Below are 27,121 nucleotides of genomic sequence, written 5' to 3' on the forward strand. Positions count from 1 at the left end.
GCGTTGTGACGACGCCGTACGCCGCGTGCAATCACTGTATGCATATGCCCATAGGGACTACTTTTCCCCTAACGTTCCCCCCCCTAATGTATATGGTGTGGTGCTCTATAGCCTATGTCCATCTCCTTGACCTCCCCTTTCCAACGCTGTATTGGGTGTTGTGATTGGTGGTGTACTTTTCGAGTTTACCTGGCTCAAAGGACACAGTTCTCTCTTTATAATAGTAGTATAGATTGAGGAACAGTGCTACAATCTGAAGTTGTATTACATGCCACACTCCTAATGCATTTCGGGAAAACCCTTTGTCTGGGGAACTCTAGAAGTGAAAGTATAGAAACAAAAACAAAACAGGCCTGCCCGAGACCCATTAAATATACTGTGTATATACATGCTGCTGTTCAAAGTGTCCAAACATATAACCACTTATCCTCCCCCACATGTTCTTAAGATTCGTGAAAAAAAACTCCATGCACTCCAACCACTGTAAGCATCTTTACTGTTCTATGATACATGTCCGATTGAGCAATCTAACACCAGATTAATCCTCCACTGTGCTTCCCAACCGCGTGCTCATGCTAGTGAAAAAATAACCAAAATGTAAAACCAATCCTACCCAGTCATAACACGGCAAAGCACTGATTCCAAGGAATGAGTAAACTGTTAATCAATAAACATCCAAATGAGCTTAATGCAATTCTACAAATGTAAAGACCGTTTCACTCTATCAGATTCCTTACTTACTAAAAATCAGCTGCGATGTAAACCCCTTTGTATTGTTACTGTGAATGGTTCCATGAAGGATTTAACTTTCCTAAACAAATCAAAAATCAAAAACACAGCTTCTGTGATATACTAAAGAAATACTATTAAATATTTAAAAGGAAAGGTTATGTAACTTAAGTGCTCACTTCTGCCCTCGAATGAGTCTGTGTAGACACTGCTACCTCCCATTTAGAACAAGCATTTGCAATGCAATAGGTCTCGCATTAGGAAAGTTTGAGCTATTGGTACTGTAAATGATTTTTTTTAATTTTTGTTTTGTTTTTGAAAATAGCGAAATTAATAGCTTTGTCATTTACAATGCCAATATTTATAACTTTAGCAAATGTGACACCTATAGCATTTGTAATGAAATATGTGTTGTATTTACGTGACTTACATGTATTGATATTACAAATAACAATGGCTTTTAATTTTTTGTTAAACATTACTACTTAAATAAAGGTTATTGTAATTTATAATGGCAATAGCTTAAACTTTTGTAAATACCTTTTGTGAAGATTATGTTCAGTGTATTTTATTGTGACGAAAATCCAAGAACAGAAGTGAAATATTAACATCTTTTTGTTACATTTGTAATAAAGCTTGAAACATTGAGAAAACATATTTGAACCAGGTGTTGTTGAATGGTTGCACAGATTGATTATGTGGTGGCGCGGAGTGATGTTGTGATGGCGAACGAGTGATGCTGAGGCTTTCAGTGATGCTGTGGTAGCGCATAGTGATGTTGCTTTGCCCCTGAGTGATGCTGTGGTGCTGAATGAAGCTGTATGCTATGCTATGTTTTGCTATGCTATGTTTTCTTTTGTTATGCTATGCTTTGCTATCCTATGCTTTGATTTGTTATGCTATGTGTTGTTATGCTATGCTATGTTTTGTTGTGTTTTATTATGCTATGCTTTGTTTCGCTATGCTATGTTTTGGTATGCTATGCTATGCTATGTTTTGTTGTGTTTGGTATGCTATGTTTTGCTATGATATTATATGTTTTGTTTTGCTATGCTATGTTTTGTTATGCTATGCTATAATTTGTTAAGCTATGTTTTGTTATGCTATGCTATATTTTATTCTGCTATGCTATGTTTTGTTTTGCTATGCTATGATTTTCTATCCTACGCTTTGTTTTGTTATGCTATGTTTAGTTTTGCTATCCTATGCTTTGTTTTGTTATGCTATGCTATGTTTTGTTGTGCTATGCTATGTTTTGTTGTGTTTTGCTATGCTTTGTTATGCTATACTATGTTTTGTTATGCTAAGCTATTTTTTGTTGTGTTTTATTATGCTATGCTTTGTTTTGCTATGCTATGTTCTGTTATGCTGTTTTGTTATGCTATGCTTTGTTATGCTATGTTGTTTTTTTATGCTATGTTGTTTTGTTATGTTTTGTTTTGTTATGCTATGCTATGTTTTGCTATGCAATTTGTTGTTGTTTATGCTATGTTATGTTTTGTTATACTATGCTATGTTTTGTTTTGCTATGCTTTGTTATGTTATGCTTTGTTTTGTTATGCTATGTTTTGTTATGCTATGCTTTGTTTTGTTATGCTAAGTTTTGTTATGCTAAGTTTTGTTATACTATGCTATGTTTTGTTGTGTTTTGTTTTTCTATGCTATGCTTTGTTGTGTTTTGCTATGCTACGTTTTGTTATGCTGTTTTGTTTTGCTATCCTATGTTTTGTTTTGCTATACTATTCTTTGTTTTGTTAGGCTATGCTATGTTTTGCTATCCTATGCTTTTTTTGTTATGCTATGCTGTGTTTTGTTATGCTATGTTATGTTTTGTTATGCTATGCTGGTGAGGGTGAGTGAGGGTAAGTGAGGGTGAGTGAGGGTGAGGGTGTGTGAGGGTGATGGTTATTGAGGGAGGGTGAGGGGTGTGAGGTTGTGAGGGGCTGTGAGGCTGTGAGCGGGTGTGAGGTTGTGAGGGGGTGTGAGGGTGAGGGGGTGTGAGGGTGAGGGGTGTGGGGGTGAGGGGTGTGAGGGTGAGGGGTGAGGGGTGAGGGGTGTGAGGGTGAGGGGTGTGAGGGTTAGGGGTGTGAGGTGTAAGGGTGAGGGGGGTGAGGGCGTGTGAGGGTGAGGGTGTGTGTGAGGGGTGGGTGAGGGGGTGTGTGAGGGTGAGGGGGTGTGTGAGGGTGAGGGTGAGGGGTTGTGTGAGGGTGAGGGGGTGTGTGAGGGTGTTGGGTTGTGAGGGTGTGGGGTTGTGAGGGTAAGGGTGTGGGGTTGTGAGGGTAAGGGTGTGAGGGGTGTGAGGGTGAGAGGATGTGAGGGTGGGGGTGTGAGGGTGAGGGTGAGGGGATGTGAGTGGGTGAGGGGGTGTGAGGGTGAGGGTGAGGGTGAGGAGGTGGATGAGGGAGTGTGAGGGTGAGTCAGCGAGACCTAAAAACAACACGTATTCAGAAAAACAACAAATTATCTACATGTGGACAGACACACCTTTGCAGGAAGCAGTGAAAGAATGTGTGTGCATACAGTGCGCTGCCAAATGGGATTCAAGCCATATGATGCAGGAAAAAATGCACACTACTTCCACACTGCTTCTCCTCTCATATCTGAGCTGCGCACCTTTACACACACACTTATTTTAGATGATCCCTAGCTCAGCAAGACAAAGAGCTTTGTGCGACACTAGCCCAAACAGCTTCCCACCCCCAGTTTCATCTCTGGGTTTGATGTGGGGTGATGTATCATGGCCACAGAGTAAGACAAAAAAAATCTGGTGCAGGAAGCAATAAACTGTGGGGTGAAGTGTGCACTGATACAACACGTTTGTGTGAATCTGGCGTATCCACTTAGGTGAACCTTTGTCCGATGCGCTCTCACAAACAAAATGCACTGAGACGCGCAAGCATAAGGAACACATACACAGATTCTGGCCCCTCAAAAATACATAAGTGCACTTGAGGCACACCCAGTACACGCTAATAGAGTCAACAAAAACTGACATATACACAAAGTACACGGACGGGGTCTGACGGGCAGATATGTCACAGTGCGTCCGCAGTGGCAGCTACTGATACACATGTGGAGCAAACGCACGCACTCAGAGTGCTTTGAAGAATGTGCTTTATGTATATAGATTTTTTTTTAAACTCCCTCATAGCGCTGTACAAAACCTTTAAGTTACCCAAAACACCACAACACGTCACACAACATTTAGAAGGCAGGGCATCTCTACCAGGCTGTGTGTTGCACGTGGATAGCAGCCAGCCTGCAGACATCGAATGCGGAAATATCAAGGGACAGCCGGTGGCCGGGATGAGGAGCTATGATGACGCCAGGGGAAGCCTCGAGCAGCTGAGTATAGTGGAGATGAGCTAACCCATATGGGACTGGCTGAGGAGCGCAGTATCGTCCCCATGTCCCACTCCTAAAGCTCTGCGGTGAGGGAGCAGTTGCTCGCTTCCTTCAGCAGCAAAAAAAAAAAATTAATAGCTTTGTCATTTACATTTAGTGAGGTAGTGAGATAGAGAGAGAGTGAGGTAGTGAGGTACTGAGGTAGTGAGATAGAGAGAGAGTGAGGTAGTGATGTAGTGAGGTAGTGAGATCGAGAGAGAGTGAGGTAGTGAGATAGAGAGAGTGAGGTAGGACGAACGAGATAGAGAGAGAGTGAGGTACTGAGAGAGAGAGAGAGAGAGAGAGAGAGAGAGAGAGAGGTAGTGAGGGAGAGTGAGGTTGTGAGGTAGTGAGAGAGAGAGAGATAGTGAGGGAGAGTGAGGTAGTGAGGGAGAGTGAGGTTGTGAGGTAGTGAGAGAGAGAGAGTGAGTTAGTGAGTTAGTGACCTATGCAGAGTGCTTTCTGTCACAGGCTAGAACCTCGTACCACTAAAAATACACGTCATTCTTCCCCACTGCACCAACCAGGATTGATTTTTGTGGCACTCTGCTTCCACTTAGACTGCAGTGATCATATTAATCAACAATATTGAAGTTCCCACTAATAAGATTCACTTGCATTTATTTTTCATGTGATGAGGCGTGTGGAAGGCTAACAAAATAGTTACAGAACATTTCGTTCTTTGTAATCACATATTTGAGCCTGCCCCACGATCACTGACCCCAGACCCCCTTAGCACGGAGGATCAGCGTTATAGTATTTTCTTAACTACACCGTGACAGACGATTAAAATGTAGAACACTACAAGGCAAAACATTATCTTGCTCAGATTAGGCATTCTCTCAGGAGCCTAACAAGCTCTGGAAACCCAAGATGCAAATCATATTCCTAAATTCTCTACTAAACTGCCACGTGCAGAATTTTGTGCGTTCGATTTGGAATGGCAGATAAATGTTCGTTGCCTAAATGTGACACTGCGAGTAAGTAATACGGTATACCCTCGCTCTCTAATGAGCCGCCGCGTTTCACACCCTCATCTTGCTGCAATTTCCAGAACTTCGCCGTCTTACCAGTAGACAACGTGTACTTTCACAGGCATGGCTACAGGACAGTATCACCGACCACAGATCGAACAGACGAAACTCCACTTCTATCAGCAACACAATTCCTTATGTGAACAACTTCGCGCATGCTCCGTACAGGAATTTAAAAGGACATGCCTGTCCGCCCATGCAAGTGCAGACAAATCCATTTCCAGAAGCGAAGGGGTAGGGAGGGATGTAGGAGTAACCAATTCAACGCGGGGGTGGGGGGGCTCTCGATCAGGAGGCAAGCCCTAAAACAATGACATTTCTGAACATTTTGGAAGAACGTACAATTAGTAATTTGATTGACTTGGTGCAATATCCTCAACCCCCCCACACACACACTGCGTTGGTAGATTCCGAAGGGAGATGTGGGAGTAGTATTTTAACAGGAGCTGGCGTCGACTCTATAACGGAACATTTTAAAGATATATTTCGAGGGCTTGGATGTTGGTTGGGTTGATAAAAGCAAGCATTAGCCAATAGGTCTTGCCTATGCGAGATTCATTGTGTTTGTAATTTTTTTTAGCCATATTGTGAGTGGCTGATGTGAAGCATGGCTGAAAGAAACAAGCAAACTCACCACCGCAGCCCGGCTTCAACAGGAAGCCAGGCAACCTTTGTTGGGATGGCGGCGGGGCCGGACAAATACAGGAAGCACGCGCTCCTGTGCCTGCCGGAAAATTTCCGTCTTAGCTAGCGAGGCTCCCGTGCTCGTGGAGAGCCCCGCGGCCCCCGCCTGTTAACGAAAATGACCCGCTGGCTGCCGAGGGACACGCAAGAAGAACCTGGTGAGTGGGGTGTGAGGGGGATGTGTGCGCGCGTGTGTCTGTGTGTGCGCGCGTGTGTGTATGCGTGTGTATGTATGTGTATGTATGCGTGTGTGTGTGTGTTAAAAGAGCCCGATGACTAGTTGGTGGGGGGGAGGGGGGTGTGTACGCGAGTGTCTGTCTGCCTAGCATGACGCCGCTTTCTGACCCACACTGTTTTGTAAACAGCGCGCACACAGCAAGCAGCCAGCAGCAAAGGCGCGCTCTCGAGGACAAATCTGAGACAGCAGAGGCGCGTGGTCGAACGCTGTCTCAGATTCCCGTGAAACTGAAAACAATAGTTGTTGAGCTAGACACGCATGCTACGCATGCGCAACTCTAGCTCGACCTAAAAAGGGCACGTAACCGGTGACACACTAAAAAATAACATAGCGTGTCAATGCTGACAAGATTCAATGAAACTAGAAAACAGACCACAAGACTCCAACTCAACTGTTTCCTCGCTCAGTGTGTATACACCTCTCTATTGCTAACTAATGTCAATGCTTAATTTAACATAAAATTATCCCTGGGTTTAGTTCACGGAGTTGCACTACGCAAAGCAACGCGAAGCACCAAAAAAACTCTGCCACACTACGTGGAGCTCTCCAAGCAGCGGAGTATGGTAGAAAAATGCTGTTCGCGGTGATTGCACAGTGCTGGATGCTTGTCCGCACTGTGCAATAATTGCGAACAGCACCATGCACAGCACAAGCTTACCTTTTCTGCCGCTCGAGTAGATTTTTATTAGAGCTGCAGCTTTCTCAACGCGAACGGACAGTTTCTCGACGCGAGCGGTCGCGAGCATACACGACCACTCGCAATGAGAAAACTGACCCCCTCCCGCGTTGAGAAATCTCATTGGGAGGTCTATTTTCCAAGCTCGAGCTCGCCAACTTGACGTTGGCAGTCAGGAACGAGGAAAAATCTCATTGGGAGGTAGATTTTCCTTGCTCGCGCTTGCCAACTTGATGTTGGCGATTGCAAGCACGGAATAAACTCCGCTCCGCTGCGCGAAGTGGAGTGCAGGAAACTCCACAAACTCCATCAGCGGAGCAGAGTTCACTGCTACATAAAATGCAAAAAATAACCTAAGAAAAATACAATTAACAGTGCTACCACAATGATTATGAAAGTTTGCATGCATCATGTCTGGTGCTCGTTCTTCATGGTATAACATTATGATTATGAAAACGATTTTGAACACCAGCAGTACAAACTCTGGAGAAACTGCAAATATTTCAAAAAATGCCAAACTGGTTAAAAACAGAAGTCAATCATGGTTACATACAATTTTTCCACCTGTATACGATGAGGACTACGTATGTTCCTGATATTACAATTAACAAAGTACAATGCTTATTGAAAATTATGTTAATCTGCAAGACTGATCAAAGACACCTGTGCTTTGACTTTACCAGGATGCATATCCATGTTGAACAATGTGACATCATTCTACTGAAAATGACATTGTTACAACCCTCTTGTATCGTGACTGATGCTAGTCTGTATAGACCCTTCATCTTGACAGTAGCCTTCCTTTTGATATATCCGATGAATTATAAAAAACATGACATTTCAATTTTATCATTCAACCCATGTTGCATTATGGTGTTTAAGTGTCTTATCCAAATGGTTTCTTTTTGTTTGTGGATGTCCCTATGTGGTGCGGAAATTATCCTTTCAAGTACTGTGAAAAGCAATTGTGGTATTGTGTGTTCAACCAATGCACTTCTAGACTTGAATTCCTGTTCCCAGTCCTAATCATGCTTTTATGTTCTGTGAGGCGAGTTTTTATCTTACGTGATGTTCTACCCACATAAACTGATCCGCAAGGGCATTTTATAGCATAAATGACCATTTCTGTGTTACAGTTCGATGAATGCTCAAGTGTTATTTTCTTATCCGTGTGAGGGTGGGTGAATATGTTACCTGTTATAACATTGCCAACGTTGCTGCAATTAGAGCATTTTGCCATGTCTGTAGCATTTTTTGATCTTCTGGAAACTGTACTTCTTTGTAAGATTTCCTTGAGGTTCTTGGAGCGAGAGTGCGCAAACATGGGTTTAGTCATGAAAAGAGTCTGAAAATCTTGTTCATGTTCTATTATCTCCCATCTACGTAAAATACTTCCTTTGATGGCAGAAGTCTCGATGTAAAATTTCAAAACACAAACTTCTCTGTTTTGAGAGTGTTTGGTTTTGTGCTGTAACAAATCCTTCCAATCCATATCTTGGACCCTATTCCTAGCTTCTTCCAATATTTCAGTGGGGTAACCTCGCATCTGATATGCATGATACGTACCCAGAATGGATTCTGAACATTTGCTTGAGTCTGAGGTAATTCTCTTGATCCTGATGAATTGTGACAATGGCAAGTGTCTCTTCAGAGATGATGGATGAATGCTCGTGAAATACAGTGCATTGTTCCTCTCTGTTGGCTGCCTGAAAACACTTGTGTTTAAACGTCCTTCCATTAATTCCAATTGTATGTCTAAAAGGTTTATGGCTCATATGACATGTATGTAGAGATTCTGCACATTCAGAATCTGTATTTGATGTTCCAGCTTTTGGTGTGCCCCCTTCCACAGTAACAAGATATCATCAATGAATCTCATGTATATCACCAGATCTTCTTGCCATGCCTCTTTCTCCAACATGCTTGTGTCTTCAAATTTGACCATGAAAATATTCACATACATTGGTGCCCCTAAAAACCCATGGAGGTTCCCATTTGTTGTAGGAAAAAGGTGTCCTTCCAGCTGAAGTAGCTGTAGTAGAGACTGAAATGCAGTAACTCCAGTAGAAAGATATTGTGTAACTGCTCATAATCATTTCTCAGCAACATCCATTCCACCACCTTCATTCCTTCAGCATGAGGGATAGACGTGTATAAAGCAACAACATCAATGATGCATAGCCAAATATCTTCATTCATCACATGCTCGATGTTAGCAAGTTTCTCCAAACAATCAGTTGTGTCCTGAATATACGAATGACACGATTGTACAAATGGTTGTAGAAAGTGATCCAGGTACCTGCCTATTGGTTTGTGTATCGATCCACATCCTGCCACGAAGGGGCTAAAAGGAGGTTCTTGAGGGTCTTTATGCATTTAGATATGCTGTCTTTGCGAATAATTTGATGTTAAAAACTTTTTGTGTTTTCATTGATCCAACCCAAATCCACACGTTTGTTTATTATGGCATTCAGGGTGCACTTGAAGGTTTCTGTAGGGTCTGTCTCCAAAGGTATGTAAGTAAGCATGTCATTTACATGTGCCAATACCTTTTGCTCGTAATAGGTCTGATTCATCACCACCAAGGCCCCACCCTTGTCCGCTTGTTGTAAGTTTATTTTGTCATCCTGTGCGAGTACACTCAACATGTCCATTTCTTTGGACGATAACTTTTTGGTACTGTACCTACAATGTTGTATATTTTTTACGTCATCAATACATTTCACCACCTCTGGGTCTCTGTGCACCTATATCCCCAGATATTTAAGAGAATCATCACACCACCATAAAGGAAATTCAGGTTTAAGGGGTGGCATGAGGGGTAGAATCTCAGATATTCCCCAGTTAATGGTAACTCCTTAGAGCAAGTTGAGATATTCTTGCATGACTACATTGAGACTCGACTGTGGATCCCTGATATAAAGGGTAATATTGTCTGTGTTTAGTGAAATAAAGATTGGTCTACTCAAATAGCAAAGGGTGTACTGTGAGAACTGTTGCCCGACCCTAGCAGCTAGTGCTACAATGGCTTAGGCAAAGAGATGAGGCGAAAGAGGGCATCCCTGCTTTGTGCCCCTAGATATTGCCATGGGTTCAGAGTAGACATTCTTTATGCACACACTCTATCCACAGGTGAGTTATAAAGCAACTGTATCTAGCTCAAGAAGTCTTCTGGTATGCCCAAGGGTATCAAATGCCTTAGAGGCGTCCAAGAAAATTGCTGCAACCTGTAAGTCAGGGTCTATATCCTGCAGAAGGGCAAACAAGGTGGGTAAATTGTGAAATGTAGAGCGGCCTGAGACAAATACAGACTAGTCTGCTCTCAGAAGCTTAGACAGGAGCAAGGTAAACTTATTAGTCACATGTTTAGCTAGTATTTTTGTGTCTCACTTTAATAGCAACAAGTGCCCTTAGGGGTCACAGTTATGTGCTGGTTTGTTCTGCTTTAGCAGAGTAACGATTACTGCCTCCTGCAGAGAAGATGGAAGAATCCCCCTACCCCATACCTCTTCAAAAATGGTGAGCAGCTTAGGAGCCAGAATATCTGCATATTGTTCATAAAATATGTCAGGTAAGCCATCCAAGCTGAGCTCCTTTCCCGTGTGGGGCGCACCAATCACCTCCCCTAAGCTCCTTCACAGTAAATGGTAACCAGAAAGAGGTGCATGGATCATTCAGCCAACTTAAGGTTATATCCTCCAAATCTCTACCTATCTGTGACAGGGATCCTACCCCTGTAGTTTTATATAGATCTTTAAATTACTTTGAAAAATCAGTTTTTGATGTTTTCCTCCTGGTGTGGTAGGCATGTCATCCAGGAAGACAGGTTTTAAGCTGGGGAGGAATGGGAGTGGTCGCTGGACCCTGAATAATACCCGCCATAGAAAGAGAACCCTATCAAGGACTGGTGTGAGGAACTGGGTGACACCAGTGACTGGAAACTTCTCCAGATACTGGTATGCTTTCTCCCCTTACCATGGCTATGGAGGAGAAAACTTCCTACACAATGGTGTTGTGGGGGCAGCCAAGGTCCTTGACAACCCCCTCACCTGCCCTCAGTGGCAGTCAAGACTAACATCTCCTCATCTGAACCTCTACTCCCATTCAAATATGCCCTCACTGATATGCTGTTGGTTACCTGGTTCAAACACAGGCGCTCCTATGAATAGGACAATCACCCACCTCCATCGCCCTGCGCCTGGGGACACAAACTTCCTGACCCAACACCCTACCCCAGAGAGCTTGGTGGTCTAGGCCTCAACTTCCCAGGGGCCCAGTCTCTACCGCTCCTCTAGACAAGGAATCCAAAATTGATGGACTCTTTGGGGAAGAAAGTGTTTCCCTCTGGCAGCCTAGCATTGCGATCTGTGAACACCACATGCCTTTTGGACCGCTACTCCCACACTCTGTTGGCCATGGTTGCGTAAGTGCTGCCACAGGTTCCGGAGGAGGCACGGACCATCCTCTCCCAGGTTGTTGCAGATCGGAGAGACAGCAAAGTTCACAGTTCACTATGGATTGGACATGACTGACTCAGGTTTTTGAGGTATGTCTTAGCTTTCCTTATGGACATGCCCTTCAGTGGCACTTGTCTCTTCGGAGACAAGGGATTTTGTTTTTATACACTCAGTCTATAATTCAATGAGGTAGCAAAAGAGGAGAAAGAGTTAAAAAGCACACAACAAATAAATTATATTCCAAAAAGTTTTTGTATTAAGAACAAATCATGGGGATATATGGAAATTAATCAGGGTAACAAAGTCATGAAAAGGCTGTACATATGATTTCACAGATCAATTTCACAACAAATCATCAGCTCCGTAAAGAAATGGGGAAAAACCAGTTCATAAATGAAAAAAGGTTTCTTCCAATGCGCAAGGGCTCAGGAGATGATGATGCTGGTCGACGTTTCGGTCTCCCTTGTTGGCATCTATGAGACCATCATCAGGACTAGTATTATTTCAAAATAAGAAGAAAGCCCCCTATGTAGAAACAATTATATACAATTACTAAGTATGTCCACAAAGAATAAATACATCAATTCATTATTTACAGACAAAGCAAACCAAGGATTGTGTGCAAAACATTAATAAACCAAAAATTGTGTGCAAAACATTAGTTAAATCAGCCCTTAAAACACAAGGCTACAATTAAAATCTACCCACTCAAGGAATTGGTGGACAGAGTTCTCCTCTAAAGTATAACAGTAAATCGCATGAGCTGTTTGTACATTTTTACAGTCTCATCAGTAGCTTCATTTAATTTTCACGATACATCTCTTTGGTATATCTTGAACTTAGTGTGATGACTAGTTAGAATATTGTTCTAACTTGTTGAAAAGGAATTTGTTGACTCAACTTACTTGAAAAAGGAGTACAGATTGTCACTGGTCTCCCAATGAGATGGAACGGAATAAGTTCTCTTTGATGTAGGAAATGTACAAAGATACATTTTAATTATATTCTAGCCAGGCTTTAAGTTTGATGTAGTACAACAAAGTAACATTATTCCGACATACCTGACAAGGTAATACTAGTCACTTCGTATTACTGAGGTGTGTAATCCAAAAGATAGTCGCAGTTAGATCAGCTAGCACCGTGGTATCTGCATTAGAGAAAATATGCAGGCTAGTTGTGAACTCAGTCGGTTTGTTTACAAGAGAGATGTTGTCTGACTAGCAAATTAGATTAATAATGAATAAGAACAAGTCATTTCATTTGTTTTTGTCATAATATTATGAATTGCTCTTCTGTGCATTTATTAAAAGACAGAGCACACTTTCATTCAGCCCGAATGTGACACAATTACGACATTCAAGTAAGCCATAGTAGCACATTTAGTTGTCACCCATTGAAGGTTGTGATATAACCGGCAAAGCTAGGACTCAAGCGCATTACCAAACTTGAAAACAAAGGGTTTCAAAGTGACTAACGGAAAAATACACCTCTTGCTAGTGCCTATGTAACCATTTTAGTTTACAATATTATGTACTCTTTAATGTGGGAGTCTTAGATGGAGCACATAATCGATACTGCATTTACGGAAGAGATTTTAATTATTGCTGGGCTACGTTATAGCGAATTATGTATCATGCAAGCGAGGCAAGGCAAAGTGTCTTAACAGCCTCGTATCACACAAATTGTACAGGTTTAGAGAGATTTCTACGCAGTCGAAGCGCTTTGGCTAAGCGCCGCTTTTCCTAACTATACCTACAGACACTAGCACAGAGTCGGGCATAACAGGGGTGTAGATCGTACTTACTAGTCTCACGAGTGGCGAAACTCCATAGTGGCGGTTAGACCTCTCACGGATTGGTCTTGAGTGGTGCCAATATTTAAATACCCTGACCCGGAAGTGCTTTCTATTGAAGCCTCAATGTTATTTAAACGGCGATATACAAATGCGTCGGCCATCTTAGAATGGTCATTTAAGCCTTCGATAATATATACAGATTTCGGTGTTACTATCTATATAGGCTATAAATTCAAGGTTTTCTTAATTTAAAGGTGCACCATTTGTTAGCCACATAATATGAACATTTATATAAAAAACGCGAATGCATATCAAACATTTACAAATCTTGTCAAACAGCATTACTCAATCGAATGTCGTGTGGTTAGTACTCGAGTTTCATACATTTGAATAGCTTTAGGAATATAATGAGAGATATCATCATTACAAGGTATGCAAACAGTAAATTATAATACAGTTTGTAACAGTTAAATCAGGCTGTTCAAGTAGATAAGAGTTATATTCCGATTTTGATGTTATACATTTAAATACTAACTCTGGCATTGCATTAGTAAATAGTGGACACAAACTTTCGCAAATCTGTAGTCTCACATTATCTTTGACCTTAGCTGGAGAAGTAATATCTACATCCTCTTCTCTTAGTCAAACCACAAGTTGGTGTCTCTTCATTATTAGGCGTATTAATCCTCAACAATATCACGCATATGACAGTTTTAAAAACACAACTTGTCACAGTGTAATAAGACAAGCAGAATTTCATGGTGGATATCTAGATCGTGGCACACACGTGTATTGTCATGGACAGTTTTATACAGTATAAAGACAAATACTTGGAACTTGGGCCTAGATGTAGGTAAAGCGATTTTACCGATCTGAAAATACCGAATTTTACAGAATCTGTATTTTCAGATCGGAAAATGAGATGTAGGTTAAAAATCGGTAAAAAATACCGAATCGGTAAAGTTCGGTAGCAGGCAATCGGTAAATACAGAATCGGTAATTACCGAATCTGTAAATACCGAATCGGTAATTACCGATTCTGTAAATACCGATTCGGTATCCCCCATTCATTCCTATGGGCCTTTTGGCCCATAGGAATGAATGGGGGATACCGATTCTGTATTTACAGATTCGGTAATTACCGATTCGGTATTTACCGATTCGGTAACGTTACTAAAGTGAAACCAGGTAGGCAGCCAATCATGTGCCAGCACCCTCCCCCTCCCTAGCAGGAAGTGGCCACACAGGCAGCTGCAAGTAATCAGAACCTCCTGGAAAAGGCAGTTGGAGCAGAGCAGAGTGCACAAGCAGCAGAAAGGGTTTGGAACACTTTTAAAAGTGTAAAATGGCAAGCAGCCAAGAGAAAGAGCAGCCTGAGAGGAGGAGGAAATTAAAATTCAGCAGCATGGAGTTGCAGGTGCTAGTGGAGGTGGTGGTCAGGGTGCACCACAAATTGTTTGGGAGGCAGTCCCTGACTGTGCCAGAATCAGCCAAACGAAAAATATGGCTGGACATCATGGAGAAGGTGAATGCTGTGGGGGTCACCACCAGGGATACTGAGGACCTAAAAAAACGATTTTATGACCTGAGGAGCCTAACTAAAAGAAAAATGGCAGAAATACACAGGCAGGCTGGGAAAACTGGCGGAGGCAAGAACCCAGCACCCCCCCTGACTGACCTTGAGGAGATGGTGTCCTCAACCCTTGAAACGGAGAGCGTCTGCGGACTGGGAGACGTAGACAGCTCGGACAGAGCAGCAAGGAAAAAAGGTAAGAGACATGCACAGTATTCCCCCCATTCCATTCCCCTTACCTGTACCCTTAGTGGGCAAGTAAACCCAATTACAGTACTGCTAGCAATACACTGGGCCAATGCATGATGCGGGATGTAGACAGGAAATGTTAGGCCATGTCATACAGCACACCAAACAACTAGTAGATGTAATGACTGCATACAGAACATGGGCTAAGTGTAACTTTTTTATTGTAGTGAATGTGAGACAGTAGCGCCTATCTAATGTATGCTCATATATGTCCACAGGTGAAACAACACGTAGGCAAACGCAGGAGGCTGAAGGGACACAACCTGAGGGGGAGGAAAGTCAGGATGCAGGAGTCAGTAGACCCAACGTACCACCTGAGAAAGCTGCATCAAGTAGCCATCCACCTGGCCAGGACACAGAAATGGCCCAGGAATTGCAGGCAACCCCTAGCGGATCACAGTTCCCACTCCTGCTCTCATCACCAGAGATGCCTGCATCACAACATGACTTGATACCTCCAACACAGACAGGCAGGAGGCATGTCGTGGGTCCACTCCCAGATTTTGAGTCCATGTCAGCTGACATTGAGGGTGAGGAACAACTGAACCTGCAAGTACCAGCGGGCCCTGGCACAACACACTCCAGTGCAGCGATGGGCGATAGTAGTGGAAGACGCCGCAGAGTGCAGGAAAGGCCAGGAGATGCTCCAGTTGAGGGTGAAAGTGTGTTCCTAGGTCTGGAGGGGAGCATGGTCCGTATACAGCGGATGCAGGGGAGAGCCATCCAGGCATGCCAACGACAGCTGAGGTCCCTGAATAGCAACATAGGGGAGATAGGAAAGGGCATCAGTCAGATGGTACAGGACAACAAGGAAATGGTGCAGGCCAACAAAAAATTGGTGATGGTTAACAAGGAGATGGCTTCAGGGATGCGAGGAATACACAACTCGGTGCAGCTACTATGCACTAAACTGGATGAAGACTTTGCTGCAAGGGGCAGGGAAAGGCGTCGTGCACATGTCCATAGCAGTGCCATCTACCGCATGGCCTCTGCCGCTTCCCAGTTATGCAGGAGGAGCGCCAACATGCAGGAGGCAATGATGCTAAATACTAATGAGGTCACTAGGGGCATGGGCAGGGTGACCAGTGCCCTGGAGGCACTGTTGAACGCCCAAACTGCGCACACAGCTGCAATGGAAGTGCCTATCAGTGAGGAGAGCACAAGCAGGAGCAGCATGGGAAGCATCCCTGTGACAGAAACCAGGAGGAGCAGGCGCCATGCTGAGGCCGCAGGACAACAAGACAATGAGCAGGTTGAACAACCCCCTAGTCTTACAGGGAAGCGATCTAGGAAATGACTTACACAGTTGAAGGTGTTCTTGTACATCACGCTGAGCATTGGCGTGAAAAGTGTTAATTCAAAACTTTTGTGATGTTATAACAAACGTTATTTGTGAATTAAACCTGTGTTCTGCCATCCCATGCCTGTGTTTATGGCTTACTTACTTAAAAATAGTTGCGTGCAACCTCTTCCCGTCTGTGTATGCCATCAGTTGCTGTTGCTCCACCAGATGTGTGTGGGTCAGGGACAGCATACTCATCGTCATGGTCCTCAAAATCTGAGAGTTCCACTTCTGTCCCCTTCTTGACCGCCAGGTTGTGCAGCATTGCACCGGCTGCAATAATTTTGCAGCAGGTGATAGGTGTGTACTGGCGGGCCCCTCCGATTTTATGGAGGCAGCGAAACCGGCTTTTCCACATGCCAAAGGTGCGCTCCACAATGTTCCTAGTTGTTTTATGTGCCCGGTTGTATTGCCTCTGACTTGGTGTTGTTGGGTTGAGGTAGGGTGTGAGGATGAAGGACCGGAGGGCATATGCACTGTCCCCTATTAGGAATGAGAAAAGGACATTATTCACATGCTCTAACACATCCACCTGTTACATGATTCTACTGATTACCACACAGTGTCTCACCTAGCAAGTATCCTTCACCTAACTCCCCCGCAGTCAGGCGTGCATAGATCCCACTGTTCTGGAATATGTAGGAGTCGTGGGTACTCCCCGGAAATTTGGCCACTATGTCAGTGATCACATATTTGGCATCACAGATCACCTGAACGTTGATGGTGTGGGTGGACATGCAGTTACGATAGATGTACTCTGTGGCAGCTGGAGGGCATATTGGTACGTGTGTACCATCAATACAGCCTATGATGTGGGGGAAATGCACCACCTGGTAAAAGTCAGTCTTTGTCCTTAGCAGTTCTGCATGTGTTGCTGGAAAGCGGATGTATAAATGCATTACCTGCAACATTGCATCAAGGAATTTCTGAAAGAAACGTGACAGAGCGCTCTGGGACACCCCACCAACCGCAGCAACCACACTCTGGTAACTACCAGATGCGAGCAGGTGCAGGCTGCAGAGCACCTGGACATGGGGGGGGATGGCGTGGGCCCTTGTGGTTGGATGTTCCAATAGTGGGTGAAGGTCCCTGATTAGGTCCAGGATGGTTTGGGGATCAAGCCTGTACCTCTGCAGGATCTCTGGGTCAGTTAGCTGGAATAGAGTGATCCTCTGTCTGTACACCTGCTCCTCTCTCCTCCAGACCCTCTCACCTTCTGCCTGTAGGCGTAGCCGCCTCGCAATGACATAGAATGCCGCCATAGTTGAGGAAATGTTGCATTTTGGGCCTTTTTTATACCTTGCACCTGTTTACCACCAGATTGCAATACATGGTAATTACTGACTCTTAAATACCGAATTGAAGCCAAATTCGGTATTTCAGAGGTTCCCTACATCTCAAATACTCATTTTTACCATTTGTTATTTACCGAATCGTTATTTGTACCGATTCGGTATTATTACCGAATCGGTACACTTACCGAATGGGTAAACTTACCGAATCGGTAATGTTTCAGATTCGGTAAATTTACAGAATCGGTAAATTATCCGATTCGGTATTTTTACCGATTCTGTATATTTTCCGATTCGGTATCCATACCGATTCGGTAATTTTACCGATTCGGTATAATTACCGATTTGGATGCTTTACTGTCCCCTACATCCCAATATGCCTATACCGGTCGGTAACGGCCGAAATTCGGTAAAATCGGCCTTTACCGACCGGTATTGGCCTACCTACATCTGGCCCTAGATGTTTAAACTAAACAAGCTAGGCTCTGCCATTCAGTACTAGAGTTGAGACCATTTCTAATTGAGTCAGCGCAACAAATCCAACGTTGTTCCTTGATGGTTAAGAGACAATCAACATTGGGTTGTCTGATGGTGGGTTTCACAGTCTCTACTACCCACCATGTTAGATCATTTTCAGTGTGTTTCTTAGATAGATAATGTTCCACCAATGGTGCATTATCAACACAACAGCGATTCCTGGACTGATGTTGCAGGATTCGTTTTTTAACAGGTTGAGTGGTTTTTCCAAGATATTTTAAACCACAAGGACATTCAATACAGTAAACAACGTTGGACGTGTTGCAGTTGGAAAAACTTTTCAAAGTGATGGTTTTGTTTCTGATCGAAAAGTTTTTGCAATTTTTGGTTGTTTTACATGCTGCACATTGAGTACATTTAAAGTGTCCAACAATCGGACTAAGTTGGCGCATGTTGTCCAATAAATCTATGTCGCTATCTGTGTAAGCATGAACCAACCTGTCTTTTAGATTGGAGCCTCTTTTGAAAGCAAACATTGGTTTCTCACAAAGTTCAGGTATGTTTGCTAGCAACGACCAGTGTTTCAAAACCAACTTTTTAATTTGATTCGTAGCTGTCCCAAATGTTGTCACACACACCAATTTTGGGTCATTTCGTTTTGGTTTTATTTGTAGGAGGGCATTCCTATCATTATACCAAGCCCTTTTTAAGGAACGTTTTAGAAATTTGTTGGGGTAACCTCGGTCATGTAATTTGACTTTTAATAGTTTAGCTTCTGTGAAGTAGTCAGACCGTTTTGAACAGTTGCTCCGCAAGCGGAGAAACTGCCCAAAGGGTAGCCCTTCCTTAAGTGATTGAGGATGGTGACTGTTGAATTTGAGTAATGTGTTTCTAGCCGTCGGTTTTGTAAATAGAGTTGTATATAATGTCTTATCATGGTTTGCTTTGATGGATATGTCTAAAAAATCCATATTATTTTGATCATATGAGATGGTAAATTGTAGGTTAGAATTTTGATCATTGACCCATTGATGAAATTGAGTCAAGGTACCAGCTGTGCCATGCCAAATGAAAAATATATCATCGATATATCGCAACCAGCAACGTATGCTGGTTGCAAAAGGGTTATTGACATTATAGATGAATTTGTCCTCAAAGTCAGCTACATAAATATTAGCTATGTCTGGTGCGAAAATGGCACCCATGGCAACTCCTTTTTGTTGTTTATAGAATGTTTTTTTACAGATGAAAAAATTCTCACATAAAGGAATATGGATGCATTCCAATATGAAATCACTAGGTACAGCATGAGGTCTAATTCTGCCTTCTAGTAGATTGTAGGGAATATCTAAAACATCATTTTGAGGAATGTTAGTGTATAGGCTCTCAATGTCCATGGACACCAAGAGCTCTGTTTCATTGTCAAAAGATACATTTTAAACTGCATTGATGACCGCAGTAGTGTCCCTGATATAATGTTCGTTTTCAATGGCAAATGGTCGAATGAAAAAATCTGTATATTGGGCTAAGGGTTTAAGACTAGAATTACACCCTGCCACAATAGGACGACCAGGTGGAGAAGTTAAGTTCTTGTGAACTTTCGGCATATATAAATTGCTGGCACAGTAGGGGTTTTATTAATGAGGAAAGCAGCTTCCTTCTCACTCAGCCAGCCGCCATTATATCCAATCTTACTTAGTTCAAGGATCTCTTTCTCCAATCGCTGAGTGGGGTTAAATAACAGTCTACAGTAGTTAGTTTCTATTGATAATTGTTTTTGAATTTCTGTATTGTAAGCAGTCTCATCCCAGAGGACAATTCCCCCGCCTTTATCTGCAGATTTGAAAATTGTTTCTGGTAGTGATTGTAGTCTCATTAAGGCAGAATGCTGTTCTTTGGAATGATTGTGTCTTATATGTGCTGGTTTGTCAAAAAGATTCTCAATATCTATTATAACAGCGCTTTCAAACGTCACTATTTCTTTGGCGATTGTCCCATTTGGAGGAAAAAAGATTGACTGGTGATGTAATCCTGTAACATCAGTATGGGAGTTCAAGGGTTTATTTACAAAGAATTTTTTTTGACGAATTGATCTGAAAAATTTGTAAAGTTCCAATTTGGTCAAAAAAAGTTCGTTTTTATTAGTAGGGACAAATGACAGTCCCTCTGATAAGACTGATATTTCTATGTCTGTGAGTGTATGTTTAGATAGGTTGAAGATAGGGATAGTTTTTTTATCCTCTACCATTCGTAATATTGATTTCTGGTGCGACGGAACCCTGGTGTATAGTTGTTCCGTGACCATCCTCTCCGTGATGTTTTTTGTCTCGAGGGTTGGCCCTGTCCTCTCTGGTCCTGTCCTAAAAAATGTTGTCGTGATGTGGATGGTTGTTGGTTATCCTGTCCTTGTCTATATTGTTGTTCCGGACCTCTTTCACTATCTGTGTCAGAGTCAGTAGTAGAGAAAGTTATTCTCTTCTCTTGTCTACGGTAGGCCCCTTGTTGTTGGCCCTGTTGTTGTCCTTGGGACTGATAAAAGTCTTTGGCTAAGTAGGGGTAAGTCTTTTCCTTACTATAGCGTTTGATATCAAGGTGTAGTTTTTTTTTTATGAGAGTTAAATTCTTCAAAATCTTTTATAGTCAATGCTATCTTATCTAGTAACACTTTCGCATTAACTATTCTTGTGTCAGAGTTGATTTTATTCTCCAGGTCTTCTTTATCCTTAGTCAGAGTTTTAATATGTCTTAATGCCGTCTCTATACTCAGCACCATCCATGTGCGAGAACACTTGTTTGAGGCAAAACTAAAGTGAAGTTTGAATTCCTCGTCTTCCACAAAGATTATAGGGATGTTTTTTATTTGGAGACCAGTAGGAATAATATTTGCATTAAGACAGTCTGTCAAGAATTTGGCATGCAATTCAGTGCGGATCAATTTTTTGCGTAATATCTCAAGTTGGTTAAGATCAGATTCATATGGTAAGTTTGTTATAGGACCACGTGCTCCCAGCAGGGATGGGCCTGATGGGATCTTCAGAATGTATTCATCGGTGTATGATAAGGTTTCATTCTCAGACATGAAGAGAATATTGTTTTTATTGTCCGAGAGAAAGGTATAGAGCAATATTTAAGGTTTAGAATGAACAATGTCTAAAGCTCAAGAGCAAAACCACTTATTTAAGTGACCCACAACAGACTAGTGTCTGCACGTAACAATGAAGATATGTTTGGGGAAACCCAATAAACCCTTGTAGGCTTGGGCAAAGAACGTGATTGTAGTAAAAGGTGTCTACAAGGGATTTTGTTTTTATACACTCAGTCTATATTCTACAGAATAGTTATTTATAAGGTTTGCTAATGAATCAAACCTAGCTGTATCTCTAGGATAACTCGAATATTTCAATGTTATTCAAAATCATACATTCAATGAGGTAGCGAAAGAGGAGAAAGAGTTAAAAAGCACACAACAAATAAATTATATTCCAAAAAGTTTTTGTATTAAGAACAAATCATGGGGATATATGGAAATTAATCAGGGTAACAAAGTCATGAAAAGGCTGTACATATGATTTCACAGATCAATTTCATAACAAATCATCAGCTCCGTAAAGAAATGGGGAAAAACCAGTTCATAAATGAAAAAAGGTTTCTTCCAATGCGCAAGTGCTCAGGAGATGATGATGCTGGTCGACGTTTCGGTCTCCCTTGTTGGCATCTATGAGACCATCATCAGGACTAGTATTATTTCAAAATAAGAAGAAAGCCCCCTATGTAGAAACAATTATATACAATTTCTAAGTATGTCCACAAAGAATAAATACAACAATTCATTATTTACAGACAAAGCAAACCAAGGATTGTGTGCAAAACATTAATAAACCAAAAATTGTGTGCAAAACATTAGTTAAATCAGCCCTTAAAACACAAGGCTACAATTAAAATCTACCCACTCAAGGAATTGGTGGACAGAGTTCTCCTCTAAAGTATAACAGTAAATCTCATGAGCTGTTTGTACATTCTTACAGTCTCATCAGTAGCTTCATTTAATTTTCACGATACATCTCTTTGGTATATCTTGAACTTAGTGTGATGACTAGTTAGAATATTGTTCTAACTTGTTGAAAAGGAATTTGGTGACTCAACTTACTTGAAAAAGGAGTACAGATTGTCACTGGTCTCCCAATGAGATGGAACGGAATAAGTTCTCTTTGATGTAGGAAATGTACAAAGATACATTTTAATTATATTCTAGCCAGGCTTTAAGTTTGATGTAGTACAACAAAGTACCATTATTCCGACATACCTGACAAGGTAATACTAGTCACTTCGTATTACTGAGGTGTGTAATCCAAAAGATAGTCGCAGTTAGATCAGCTAGCACCGTGCGTGGTATCTGCATTAGAGAAAATATGCAGGCTAGTTGTAAACTCAGTCGGTTTGTTTACAGGAGAGATGTTGTCTGACTAGCAAATTAGATTAATAATGAATAGGAACAAGTCATGTCATTTGTTTTTGTCATAATATTATGAATTGCTCTTCTGTGCGATTATTAAAAGACAGAGCACACTTTCATTCAGCCCGAATGTGACACAATTACGACATTCGAGTAAGCCATAGTAGCACATTTAGTCGTCACTCATTGAAGGTTGTGATATAACCGGCAAAGCTAGGACTCAAGCGCATTACCAAACTTGAAAACAAAGGGTTTCAAAGTGACTAACAGAAAAATACACCTCTTGCTAGTGCCTATGTAACCATTTTAGTTTACAATATTATGTGCTCTTTAATGTGGGAGTCTTAGAGGGAGCACATAATCGTTACCGCATTTGCGGAAGAGATTTTAATTATTGCTGGGCTACGTTATAGCGAATTATGTATCATGCAAGCGAGGCAAGGCAAAGTGTCTTAACGGCCTCGTATCACACAAATTGTACAGGTTTAGAGAGATTTCTACCCATTCGAAGCGCTTTGGCTAAGCGCCGCTTTTACTAACTATACTTACAGACACTAGCACAGTGTCGGGCATAACGGGGGTGTAGATCGTACTTACTAGTCTCACAAGTGACGGAACTCCATAGTGGCGGTTAGACCTCTCACGGATTGGTCTTGAGTGGTGCCAATATTTAAATACCCTGACCCGGAAGTGCTTTCTATTGAAGCCTCAATGTTATTTAAATGGTGATATACAAATGCGTCGTCCATCTTAGAATGGTCATTTAAGCCTTCGATAATATATACATATTTCGGTGTTACTATCTATATAGGCTAGAAATTCAAGGTTTTCTTAATTTAGAGGTGCACCATTTGTTAGCCAAATAATATGAACATTTATATAAAAAACCGCGAATGTATATCGAACATTTACAAATCTTGTCAAACAGCATTACTCAATCGAATGTCATGTGGTTAGTACTCGAGTTTCATACATTTGAATAGCTTTAGGAATATAATGAGAGATATCATCATTACAAGGTATGCAAACAGTAAATTATAATACAGTTTGTAACAGTTAAATCAGGCTGTTCAAGTAGATAAGAGTTATATTCCGATTTTGATGTTATACATTTAAATACTAACTCTGGCATTGCATTAGTAAATAGTGGACACAAACTTTCGCAAATCTGTAGTCTCACATTATCTTTGTCAAAGGGAAATCCCTGGGTGTACACTAGAGCAAGTACGTATTGTGTTGCTATGTAGGTTCTACCCAATCATGCACACTTTTCTTCTACAGACATCAAGGGAAAAATATATGAAAATTAAAAATAGATTTCCACACTAAAAATGAACGTTCACAGACTTTTTATTATTATAAAAAGTGAAGACTCCTCTTCACACTAGAATGAATTAAAAGTTCAAAGAAAACTCTTTGAACAGATACAATAAAATTAAATAGACAGTTAATAGCAAATCATTACACACATGATCAAAAACAATATCACATTTATAAGAATAATACGACACGCGATAAAAAGGAGAAATAATCAATACAAATACCATACAAAAATACAATTGGATCCTTTTCACAAACCCCCTAACACTGTGGCCTTAAGATTCTCCCGCCACTGTTATTATAGATCCCCTGGTCTTTCTTTAATATTGGTGGTGCAGTAAACAGTAACAGTAATACATGAATATCTGTTACTTCCTTGACCTTGTTTGGATTCTAATACAGTAAAAATGCGTCGACGCGTTTCGGTGTTATATCACTTGATGTTGTAACACCTTCATGAGAACATGCAGTCTCTTTGGGGTCACCGGCTTCTAGACTTATAGTTAAAAATCTCTGTGTGGGTACATAGAGAAAGAAACAGTATCACTATTACGGGGGTATTTTTCAATTCCAACTTATCCATACTCCCCTATTTTTTGGTATTTTCTCGGGGCCTTCTTCACACCCTTGGATCTATCATGTTAGCAATTTCGCTAGGGCATATATCATCGGATGCATAGATGGATAAAAAACATAATCATTATACTAAGACAGATGTTGCTGTAAACACGGCTTACATTCCTGTTTTTCTCCTTACCATCTAAGGCATGGTTCACTATTACTATAGGTAGCTTGACCCTCCGTTTTCTTTTTAGTGTGGAAACAGTAAGGGCATTCATTCATTCCAACATTCGTTGTAACACTCATCCATCTATCATCTAGTGTTCTTTCCTGTTTTAATGCCCCTCTTACCCTGTGGGTATTGTAGGAATCCCCCAGGAAAAACAGCCGTCAGGGAGGCCTCCTCCAGACGATCACTGTTGTTCTAGGTTTTGATATACCTATGGGATGACAATTTGATTTCATTGGTTTCTATAGAACACTTTGTTTGGACCACTTGAAACATATGTGGTTTCCTCTCTTTACCTCAGGGGTGATATAGCTCCTCAAGTACACAAGGTCTTTCCCTTGTTCTATGGTCAGGTGGGCATGGATCCCCTCCTCTTTTTGATTTGTATAAATATCTGTATAAGTAAGGGGATCACAATTAGCAGGTTTTTACTCTAAGGAAGGCAACCTAGACTTTACAGTCGTTCATTTTCAGCCTCCTCCACTTACCTTTATAGGGATTAAAATGTTCTCATGAACGGGCATATATCAGTATATCTCGGCTCGGAACTGGATATGTTCTGTAAGCAAGAAAAGGTTTGTATGTATTTACATAGCTTCCATTGGTCCTTATAGTCTATACTTAGATCCTTTTCTGTCATGTTCCCCGTGTCTTTACTCCTTTTTTTTTTTTTTGCCTTTCTCTTTATATTGGTCTGATGTTCTATTTAGTCTTAAGGTCCTCTCCTTAATGCCAGATTTAATCTTTTCGCGCTGTTGTTCTTTAAGTACACATGCTGTATTCATTGCTTAAATAGTGTGTATCTAATGCCCGGTAGGCTCGCTTTATATTTGGCCCTTTTCTGCATGTTTGGATGTACATTTGCCAGGTGCATACTTTTGTTATTTCTAATAAAAAATCGCCTCTATTTGTTGAGTACCCATTTTAACTGTACTGGCAAGCACTCTTCCCTTGGCGTGTATATTAACTTGCTTGCATCTTTTCCAGTGCTTCCTTACTGTCGCTATCTCGCCCTGCTTCTTACTACATCAGAAATCTGCCCCAAACGGTCCTTACTTTTACCTAAACTCCGCAGGCTTAGGCTAACGCTTGTGTGCTTTCCCTCATATTGTGCATTTGACAGAGTGTTTCTCACTGCATCGGAGATCCGCCCCAAACAGTCCTTACTTGTGTTTAAACTCCGTAAGCTCAGGCAGGCCTTCCTGTGCTTTCCTTTATATCGCGCATTTAACAAAAGTGCTTCTCACTGCATCAGACATCTGCCCCACATAGTCCTTACTTGTGCTTAAACCTCTCCCTAATATCGTCGATTTAGCAAAGGTGTCTAATAGCCCTGCCGATGCTATATTTTATAAACCCCCACTGCTGCTTACCTGCTCAAGTATCTGTTATCGCCTCTGCCACGTTCTTCTCCTTCTCTAAGGAAACGCGTAGGGCGTGCTGTTTATATCCTATGCCGATCACTCCAATTGTTTTCAGCTGGGGATCTGCCATTCAGTACTAGAGTTGAGACCATTTCTAATTGAGTCAGCGCAACAATTCCAACGTTGTTCCTTGATGGTTAAGAGACGATCAACATTGGGTTGTCTGATGGTGGGTTTCACAGTCTCTACTACCCACCATGTTAGATCATTGTTGCAGGATTCGTTTTTTAAAAGGTTGAGTGGTTTTTCCAAGATATTTTAAACCACAAGGACATTTAATACCTTGAGGTTTAAAATATCTTGGAAAAACCACTCAACCTGTTAAAAAACGAATCCTGCAACATCAGTCCAGGATTCGCTGTCGTGTTGATAATGCACCATTGTTGGAACATTATCTATCTAAAAAACACACTGAAAATTATCTAAAATGGTGGGTAGTAGAGACTGTGAAACCCACCATCAGACAACCCAATGTTGATCGTCTCTTAACCATCAAGGAACAACGTTGGATTTGTTGCGCTGACTCAATTAGAAATGGTCTCAACTCTAGTACTGAATGGCAGAGCCTAGCTTGGTTAGTTTAAACATCTAGTTCCAAGTATTTGTCTTTATACTGTATAAAACTGTCCATGACAATACACGTGTGTGCCACGATCTAGATATCCACCATGAAATTCTGCTTGTCTTATTACACTGTGACAAGTTGTGTTTTTAAAACTGTCATATGCGTGATATTGTTGAGGATTAATACGCCTAATAATGAAGAGACACCAACTTGTGGTTTGACTAAGAGAAGAGGATGTAGATATTACTTCTCCAGCTAAGGTCAAAGATAATGTGAGACTACAGATTTGCGAAAGTTTGTGTCCACTATTTACTAATGCAATGCCAGAGTTAGTATTTAAATGTATAACATCAAAATCGGAATATAACTCTTATCTACTTGAACAGCCTGATTTAACTGTTACAAACTGTATTATAATTTACTGTTTGCAAACCTTGTAATGATGATATCTCTCATTATATTCCTAAAGCTATTCAAATGTATGAAACTCGAGTACTAACCACACGACATTCGATTGAGTAATGCTGTTTGACAAGATTTGTAAATGTTTGATATGCATTCGCGGTTTTTTATATAAATGTTCATATTATTTGGCTAACAAATGGTGCACCTCTAAATTAAGAAAACCTTGAATTTATA

General features: G+C 41.4%; 1 protein-coding gene and 1 long non-coding RNA gene across 3 annotated transcripts in view; one reads left to right on the plus strand and one right to left on the minus strand.

Annotated features, from left to right (window-relative positions):
* The window catches only part of LOC147703583 (uncharacterized), a 1,699,045-nt gene that overhangs the window by 1,252,606 nt on the left and 419,318 nt on the right, over window positions 1–27,121 (plus strand). The window lies entirely within an intron of this gene.
* LOC147703584 (uncharacterized) lies at window positions 24,806–25,939 on the minus strand. The gene is made up of 3 exons (XR_015297585.1): window positions 25,867–25,939; window positions 24,982–25,052; window positions 24,806–24,887 (listed from the first exon to the last, which is right to left on the minus strand). It is a non-coding gene; the product is annotated as an uncharacterized LOC147703584 (long non-coding RNA).

The sequence above is a fragment of the Lissotriton vulgaris genome, chromosome 7 (assembly GCF_964263255.1).
Source record: "Lissotriton vulgaris chromosome 7, aLisVul1.2, whole genome shotgun sequence".
Taxonomy (NCBI): Eukaryota; Metazoa; Chordata; class Amphibia; order Caudata; family Salamandridae; genus Lissotriton; species Lissotriton vulgaris.